Here is a 10402-nt window from a genome sequence, read left to right as displayed (position 1 = left end):
TTTTTTTTTTTTTTATTTGTTCATCTATTAATAAATATGAAATATTTATTAAATATTTGCGGTTAAATATTTGCAAAAATTGTACATGCAAATCAGTTATTTAGACATGTAGAAGAGAATATTGATATTGTTTAAATATTATAATTCATGTGTCTTACTTAAGCACACGTTTAACTAAATATTCTGATATAAAATATGTATTTTTTTTTTTAGGATTTTTTGTGAACTTTTTTATAAAAAAATTTTTGCAAGCAAAATTGAATCGAAATAATCGCGTGCACTTGTTTGAATAAAAATGATTGTCATAAAACTTTCAAACATAATTATTTAAGAAATAATCCCGTTGCACATAATATAAGAAAATATCAAACAATAATTTATTTTTTTAAAAAGATTTTTCATTAAAATATCCTTTTAACCCTTCTGCCAATAAACAAAAAATTCTGATTATATTTTATATTCGAGTAATTTTTTGTTAAAAATGATGTTAAATGTTAAGCAAAGTAAATGATGAATATACAAAAACAAATAGAAATTCAAATATTGGCACAAAGGTTAATGAAATGAAATTGTTTCTCCTCTGAGATATACATGTATCTACACACATGTGTATCGTCTTTTAAAATTTACTTGTGGGCTTGTGTTTAGAAAAAAATGACTAATTGATCCCCGTCTCGATAGTGTGTGTACCCTCTTTCCTCATAGGTTAGAAAATAGGTTAGTTTGTAATGGGGGTTGCTGGCGTTGCAAATTAATCATAGCGATCGACATAGATGCAAAAATGCGTTTATTTGTGCATAGTAACAGCCATCTAACGATCACAAGCTTCGGTTTACAATCACTGTTTGTAGATCGTACATACATAAATATATATATATATATAATACATGTTTTTACACACATATATATATATAAATATCGCTTGTAGTTGAAATATTCGTTTTAACCTGCGAGAATCCTTTATTCGTAATTTAGTGCGACGACATATTATTTATACATATCTGGTAATGCGGCAGATTTGTCATAGAAAACATTTTGTCGCTTCTATATATATATACATACATACATACATACATATATGTATATGTAAAATACATATGTATTAGGTATTAATATATTCGTGGAATAGAAAATCAATTCTAAAGGTGAAAAAAAAGAAATTCAAAAATTAGCATATGAAAATATCGGTTGAGGCTTAGATGAAGCGAGCAAGCGAGAGAAAGAGAGAGAGAGAGAGAGAGAGGGGTCTCGCTTTATCTAATGGAAACTTCACAGTCGCTTATAACTCGATAAGTAAACTTAATAACTTAACCAATATTTTTGTATACCAACTTTCGTTTTTACTTTAATCTCTTAGAATTGATCTATTAAAAAATGTCTCACGAATGTATTAACACTTTGTACATATGTATACATATATATAATTAGAGCAATTGTTTATTTATTTATTTTTTTCTTCCTCACTTTTTCTTTCCTTCTTTCTTTCGATTTCATTAATTCAGTGTCATATATATATATCGAGTAGTGTCTTAGTATTATCTATCTATATATCGATGTACATTAATATATTGTTATTTATTACTCGTTGTTAGATTTTATCACTCATCCCTATTTTTTCTAACACCGCTCTCCAAACGCCAAAGGAATGTTTGTCTTATAAATTGTATATTGTCGTGCCACCGATAATCATAGATAACCACCATTGTTAAGATCGTTAAGATCGAGCAATACATTTCCCGATTCCCTGGTTTAGAAGGCATAATTATTAGTTTTTACACGAGCAGTCGAACGATCTTGCTGTATTCTCAAACGGTTCGAGAGATCGTGTAATAAGTCAGAACGAGAGTTTAAAATGACGAAATACCCTTCTCTCGACCGATATTTGTCTCCTTTAAGCCCGATCATGTGTACCGCTAATCCCCCCCCTTCATAGCCTCCCATATTCCTCCACCTATCCTCAATCACTATTTTCCAAAATCTATTCCTAATTTCTCGAGTCTGTATCACTTTCTTTCGGAACGAAAACAAGCATCGACGATTTTCGCAGGCTTTCCACGACTCTTCTCGGAGAAGAGGATCAGAGGAAAGAGGGGAAAATGAGTTAGAGAGACAAAGGCGCAGAGCAACAACGAGCCGGGCTACACACGAGACCGAGCACGAGCCTTTTCACCCGAGAACCCCTGTTCCGTCTCTCTTTTTTTCAAGGATGCAGGTACGAATCCTGGTCGCCGGTCCTGGTGAACCGACGTTGGACCACCAGGTGCGAGCACGAACAACGGAGCGACGGTGACCGGGACCCGGTATATTGTCTCTCGTGAGTCCCTAATTACCGAAACTCTCTGATCAATGACCAGGTAAAGAGAGAAAGGCAATCGGAAAGGGCTGCGGACCGTCGATAGCTACTTTTGTACTTTATAGGATTCTTATTTTAAACTGAATATTCAAGATGACCAAATAATCAAATACTCGTAAAGTATTGCAAGAAATAAAAGTTACGTATAGTCGTATATACAATTTCGATGCAAAAGATGATCGTCTTTCGGTTATTTTCGGCTAACATCGGTAAACTTCGCCTTCGGTAACTTTCGGCTAATTTACCGATGTTAGCCGAAAATAACCGAAAGACGATCAAGCGAAATCTTCGAATGCTCAGTGAAATATCCGATTATTCGAACAATTTTTGTTTATCTGTATATTTTTGTAATATTTCGCAATCAACGATTTTAATATCTCAACGTCGGTTTTGCTTTTTTGAATTATTTCGTTATCTAGCTATGCAGTTTTATGCTCTTCCATTCGATCCCGTTCGAAATAAACATCGCGTATTTATTCGATATGCACACATTTCATGAGAAAATCAGTTTTCTGGCAGTCCTACTTTTCCACTCTCTTTCTCTTACACACTCTTTCTATGCCTTTCTTCTCTCCTCTTTTACAATTCTCTTTCTCCATTGCTCGCAAACTCACAGGCAAACTTTTTTTGCTTTTCCGCTTTTTCGCCTTTCTCTCATTCTCCATTATCTTAATTCTCGTTCCATAGTAGGATAATCGTTTAGCTAAAGCAGCTCGAAGCATGCGTTGAAATACAAGACGAGGAAAACATAACCTCGTCCTGGACGAATCTAGATCGCTAGACAACCGTTAGATATAACCAATATCGGAAGTAGATGATGACTTGGCTCAACGCAACGTGACTTGTCTCTCACCTTTCATTCTACGATAGATAACAAAATTTATGCGTACCTATATATCCGGTTGAATATAAATTAAATTTGAACGCATTAATTTTCCTTTACGTAATAAATGTTATAAATAATGCGCTTTAATCAATTTCTATCGTTTTAATTTGAAAGTTATATGATTGGTCGTAAATTCATAATATCAATACGAGTATAATCGTAATCATACATTTGAATTGTGCTTACTCATGAAAAATAAGATACAAAAATTCGATCGGTTATCGTGACACGAGTGATGGAAGCACGAGAAGATCGATAAGAACGGTTATAAATCGATGTGGTTGACCAACTTTGGTAACCGATGGAACCGGTTCCCTTTGCCTATTCTGGATCAGTGGATTTTATTCGGTTGGTCTGTTAGCCGGCAGCGAATGTTGGATTGGTATCACTTTAATTTCTCCTAATTAAAGCCAACGGTTGTGTGGTTACGATCAGAAAATAATTGACTCCTATCCAATCTGTTTGGATGGAACTCGTTACAGGGTTAAATTACACGTTAAGAGAAGCTTTAATACATATCGATCATTTTTTTTAAATTAATTTTTCTCTCCTTCCCTTTCCCCTCTCTCTTTGATTTTCCTTTTTTTTATCGATAAGAAAAATTATTTAACACTTTATTACGAGTGAAATCTTTTTATAACCATAACTCGTAATGAAAATATTATAGAGAGAAATTATCGTATAATTTTATAGAACTAATCTAACCTAACCAAAACAAATTTCAAATTTACTAAAATTCATTAGACAAACTATATATAATATCGATTCGTTAGAATTACCATTTACTTGCAATATAAAAATTTAAACGATATATTGTTTTTCAAAGTAGAAAAATGTTTCAATCTCATTCTAATTATTAATCTCTTAGTTTTGAAACCCATTTGAATAATATTTTTGCACGTGGTTGAATGACCGGTTTAATCCAACGAAAAATTGTCGACTTTATTCGCCGAATCGTATTGTTCTCGCGTAATTGAAAGGTATGTGCACCAATGTTTTTTCAACGAAGTTTGTCATCGATACGCAACAAATTTCCATATCGATTGCCACGAGGAGAATAGTCTTGTGCGTTTTATTACGCGAATCGACACTCGGTCGAACCTCTTCGACATTGCGAAAATCTCATAACCCGGGGAACGATTAACTGTGAATGAAACGAGCATACACACTTCTATATTCACAATGATAATAAAAAATCGATTAACACATTCCCTGTCACGACGATCACTTGTGACCGACCACCATTTGTGGTCTCGCGAAAATAATATTACGTATATGAAAAAAGATCTCTGATATTCATAGATATTTTATGAAATTCGACACGTTAATAAAGCTGCGTGTTATAACGATATGATTATAGTTTGTAGACAACTAGCCAGTTATTTTTATATATTAAAACGTGTTTTAATATTTTTTTAATAAAAGATAATATAAATTGTGAAGTTTAATTGAATGGAAGAGATAATGATAGAAATATGAGACATTAATTTATAGATATAATAATTTATAGACAATAATGAAATCGTTAAAACAGTGATTAAAATTTAATACTCAAGATTTTTTTTTTTTTTTTCATTTAAATGTATTCTTTTAGTATTTCATTGAAATATAATAATAATAATTATTGGTATATTTATTTTCATTTATATTTAATTTAATTTTATACCGTGGTTTTATGGTGGTTATATTTCTTGAAGATGTTTAAAATGTTTTTGTTTGTTAAAATAAGGAAAGAATTCAAGACAAAGTAAAATGAATATTATGACGACCTTTCGCATTATTAGTCGCGAATTGTTTATTAATGTTTCCTCTTCGTTTTTGCTATAAGAAGATTTTGTATATATTAAAGAAATTTATTCTGTTTTATATTATCATTTTCAATGAAATAAAAGAAAATTATTATTATTATATATAGAATAATTTTATCAATATAGACAAGAATATGAAATATATATTGTGTTATTAGATTATAAAAAAATGACAAGTTAGTAATGAAAAATGGTTGAAATTTATGAATAAATATAAGAAATTAGATTTCAAGACCTAAAAAACTAAAATGAATTCAATATTTAATATTTTTTTAAAAGGATAAAAAATTTATAGTTTTTTAAAATTATTTATAGCATTTATATTTATATATCATTTCATATAAAATTTTCTTAATCATTTGTTTGATTTTTCATTCTTAGATTTTTTCAAATCAAAATACAAAAAAAAAGTATCTCATATTTTTACTTTTTCCTTTATATATTATTTTAATAAAATAAAATTATGAATATATTAATATCACAAATCAATTCTAACTAATATCAGATCAATTTTTTCAAATTTTTAAATTAAATATTCCAAGACTTTTATAATAAAGGATATTTTAACAAAATATGCTCGCAAAGTTTGACAAAAGATTCTTTAAAATCTAATATTATCCATTAATTTTATCAAAATTAAATTTCATTTGCTCTTTTTTCGAAAAAATTCTTTCGAAAAACGCGATGAAAAAAAAAATGTGTCGAACGTGGCTCAATTAAGAACGCCAAGCAATTTAGTTCGATAATTGATATCGAGTACATTCTTTTTTTTTTATGATTCTCAGAAGCTATCTTGGCTACTGCGCGCCAAGAAAAATTTCCTCTCAGGAGAATAATAGTGTTTCAAAAAGGGGTTGACGATCGTGAGTGAGCGTTGGATAGGAAGATCGGCGCGATAACGCGCGCCTCCGTGATTGGGAGGAGTGCTGGTTCGAGATTGGCGATTAAGCGGAGACCCCCTGATCTTGTCACGTTGCATCGTGTCGAAAGCAAATCCTTTTCGATTTTACGCGAGATAACGCGAGGAACGAAATCGTGCGTGGGGAAGAACAGCCATGACGGTCTTGTATTCTCATCTATTCGTGTACATCAAGCGAGATTCGTGATTAGCGACGTTTCTCGAATGGAAGAAGGGTCTAGTTGTAACGCTGCGTGTTGCGAATCGTATGTAACGCAATACGAGAGGATGCAAATGCGATTCTCATGTATACGCAACAATGCTTAATCAAACGTGTTTCCTCCTGATGTGAATGCAATATAACGGGGATATAATAATTTAATCGCTTGAGCATTGGTAGAAATTGTTTTTTATTATTTTTGGTGCATATAAAATTTTAAATTATAGATTGGATTAAGTCAATTTAAATTAGATATATATACACGTTACGAATTTCGATCTTGAAAACGATCGTAAGTTGATTATTGAAATACATTTCCATTTATATCTGTTTTTGAAGATTCGAGAAAATTTTCATGGAAAAGAATATTTTATCGAACGAGGAATACTTAAATGGAAAAATCAGATTGGAAATATATAAACAATTATAAATAGGAATAAATTTAGTAGAAAAATTTTATACAATATTTGTATAAAGGGAAAAAAAAATAAAAGGAATTAGAGTGATGTTGGCCTTCGTTGTGGCAATGTTCTCTCTTAGAATAATTATAAGTAACGAGATGCTTAATACGTTACTGTTCGTGTTCTGTAATCTTAAAATGAAACGATGCGATAGAATCTTTTTCATGGGATATTAGTATTCAAGCGAGCAAGTTCATATTCTTTGAAACGATCAAACTATCTTAGAATCGTGTTTCTTAGATCTGTCTTGGGTCAGTTAATCAAAAAGATATCTACAGATTTTTTTGCCATCATAAAATTTCAGCACATTTGTTAATCAATTATATTACTTGAATTTGAAAATGCATATTTATTTTGAAATAAATTGTGAATAAAGTTAGAATTAATCGCGCGATATCCTTGCTTGCATGGTAAATCGAGTAAGTCGATAAGGCAGTATATTCTCGGTATTACAGAATTTTCTGTTACCAACTATCGACAAACTTATTTCACTGGTTTTCTGCTCTATCTCTTGATAAGTTAATGCTAAATTATCTGTAAAATTAAAATTTTTCATGATTTTTTTTTTCTTTCTTTCTTTTCTTTTCTAGAAAGTTCATATATTATTTTATTTTAAAAAATATCTTCCAAATATCTTCCTTCTGGATAAAAAATAAATGAATTATTTTTTCTAAATAATTTTATAACCTTAAATAGTTTAATCATCAATATACATTTATTTAATAACGAGTATAGCCACTTTATATGCATTTTATCGATCAATTATTGATAAACTCCATGTAGATCAAATAAGACAAATATAGTACTTGTGTTCACTTATGATAAAGAGAATAATTAAAAACATTTTCGTTTTTTTTTTTTATACCTTTCATGTAATTCAATGTGATTCTCATATAATCAGATAATTAGTGATTGCCATCTTTTACATTTGTATCCATTTATTTGATTATTAATGAAAAAAAGATTTGTTCCCACGAAATTGTACCGCGGAAAGGCGATTAATTAAATGCAAATACAGCCACATCTCAAATAGACAAAATACAGTAACACAACCGCATGAAATTGCGGTTCTCTGTGTTAAAGGTTATTCAACGATAAGCACACATTCCATTTCCCTTTTACACCATATTTTATCACAATTGAATTTCCCTGCTTTGATGACAAAAGTTCTTTGATAATTATGTTAATTGAATGCAACTTAACAACCACCAAGTGACAATCCAATTTTACACATATATAACTTGGACACAGAGATAATTGTACGATTTAATTCGATAACATGCTAGTCATAAATAAATAGATAAAAAACGTGTTTGAAAACAATCAAACCAATATATATATATATATATATAAATTTTTCTGAATAATTCAAAAGATTTTCAAATTATTATCCAACTTTTTCACTAATTTTTCGCTAATAAAATTTCGAATTTGAAATAAATCTCGATAATAAATATACCATATATAATTCTTTCATATTTTATAACAACGTATCTTATATTTTAAATAAATAAATATGAATGAATACTTGGAAATTAAATCATCGATGTCATTATTCGAATCAGAATCAATCAATAAAATTATCAATGAAACTTTTCTCATCTACATTAATCCTCAAAAGAAAGAAAGAAAGAAAAAGCCTCGTTACAACGCGTTAGATCTAGAATCTCTAGGATAATTGGTTGGCGAAAGAGAGAAAGATCCGCAAAAAAAAGTGGATCTTTTCGAGATTTTTCTTTCCTCCCTCGCTATAGCTGGATCCTCGTTTCTACGAGGAACGTCGATGAACGGAAACTCGAACTCCATGTAGAGGAGTCTGGCTCGTTAGTCTTCGAAACCGATCGAAATGATGAGTTTCCCGAGTAACAAGGGATTGGCCCAGATAGAAGAAGAGTTCGCCATCGAAGAAGCAGATGAACTTTCCAACTTGCTCTCACTGTCGTTACCGATGATATTCGAGACTTTGGATAACCGTTGGAAAGGGTTGACGGGTTGAAAATCTGATGAGGGATCTGAGGAGGGGGGCGAGAAGAAGGGTGAGGGGCGATTGGAGGGGAGGAGGGAAAAGGAAATTGGCAACGAGAGGATCCTTGAGGAACCGAGTTTGAGGGAATAAAAGGCATTCTCGATTTTTTTTAACCATTGCTCGAACGATTGCCTAATATCAGAATCATAACGATTTTTGCGATGATTTTCATTTCTTTTGAAATGTAAAATTTCTCAGGTTTCACTTTTTGCGAATATTAATTTATTTATTTATTTTGCAAGGTGTTTTTTCATTATCAAGGAATATTTATTTAAGATATATATTTAGCAAGGAAATGGATGGATAAAAAATAATTTGAGAAGAATCTTATATATCAATATATTCATTATATTTTTTGGAAGAATTTTGGAAAAAATTTTTAATTGAATAAAAATTTAATGTTCGTATACGAAAATTTGAAATCATTTGTATATCGAATCTTTTATTATATATCAATTGGACGTTTTAATTTTACGATGATCTATTATTATTTTCAGAAAATGGGATATGATTTAATATATGATGTGAAATTTTTAATAATACGAATTTCGAGTAATGTTTTAATTATTATACAATAAGAATTAGCATAAGAATAATAATTTTATTTACGTTTGGATCATTAATCTTTTCAAGATTATGAAATTCTAACCTAACTTTTCTAAAGTATTAACTTTTAATCAATAATGTATAACAATATCCTTTCAAGAAGTTAAAAAGCACGTCAAGAATTCTTCTAACAAAAAAAAAAAGAAAACGACTCTTGACAACTTTTGTCTTCCATTCTTCCTCAAGAAGAAAAAGAACACTTTGAAATCAAACTTTGCAATTTTCGTTTGATGGATTAACATGTTTTTTTTAACAAAATATTCACGATAGATTAGTGCAATAATTTCCATCTACTTCAATACAATAAAACAACGATCAAACCTCACATCTTCCGAGGTACAAAGCTAATAAAAAAATTTCTTGGAAAACTTTTTTTCGAGTGACGTGGATGAATACACTGTCGACACAGTGTTTGTGGTTTAGGTTTAACGTAGGAGGGTACGGCTATGTTTTCCATAGACCGTCTGTTGAGGGCACCCCCTGTGGATTAATTGGAACCTAACCCTGCGCGTATTGATCCAATAACATGGGTGCTGGATACACAAACCGAGGGAGAGAAAACTCTGAGAGAGAGAGAGAGAGAGAGGTATCCCGAGAGGCAACGAGAGAGGAAGGCGGGAAACGGTAAAAGGAAAAAAGTATCATATTCGATCAATCACATTAGAAATTCTATATTCCCTTTAGAACACTTTTTTCCCATCACATCTCTGTATCTTTACTGCTATCGATCAAAAAATTCGTTTCTTTCTTTATTTCTTTCTTTCTATATATTAGAATTTAATTATCGAACGTTTAAAGTCGTCGCGCAAAAAAAAGTCCACTTTATGCAATGGCACGAGTCGTCTAGTCACGTTGTAGTAGTCTATACTTGACCCGTAGATTGATAGACGATGATACATGTACGTGTACGTGAGCGCGCAGTGAAACAGGTAGAAAAAAGAAGGAGCGAGGCCCTAACTGTATCCCCCCTCTCTTGAAAAACTTGGCATAAAAGTGTTTAAAGCGAGGTTATTTTCATCCGGTCTCTGCCCGCGCCATCTGACGATCCTGCGACGAACCCGTGTCCCGTGTTAATTGCACACCTTAATTAAAATTAATATCGTCCAAATTAAAATAAATTGAGCCGCCCTCTCTCGTTTGAAAG

The 10402-nt window shown here is 31.2% G+C and overlaps 1 protein-coding gene across 7 annotated transcripts in view; it reads left to right on the top strand.

Moving 5' to 3' along the window:
- The window catches only part of LOC102677757 (RNA-binding protein Musashi homolog Rbp6-like), a 159305-nt gene that overhangs the window by 112678 nt on the left and 36225 nt on the right, over positions 1-10402 (top strand). The window contains exon 4 of one of the 7 annotated variants that reach the window (XR_422139.2): positions 2048-2314. The exons of the other annotated variants lie outside the window; for them this stretch is intronic. The gene's annotated coding sequence lies outside the window, so the exon portion shown is untranslated. The remainder of the gene's footprint in view (positions 1-2047; positions 2315-10402) is intronic. 7 annotated transcript variants of the gene reach the window in all.

This window comes from Apis dorsata, unplaced genomic scaffold (genome assembly GCF_000469605.1).
Source record: "Apis dorsata unplaced genomic scaffold, Apis dorsata 1.3 scaffold_347, whole genome shotgun sequence".
Taxonomy (NCBI): Eukaryota; Metazoa; Arthropoda; class Insecta; order Hymenoptera; family Apidae; genus Apis; species Apis dorsata.
Note: the sequence above shows the minus strand (reverse complement) of the source record. Positions and strands in the feature narration are given on the sequence as shown.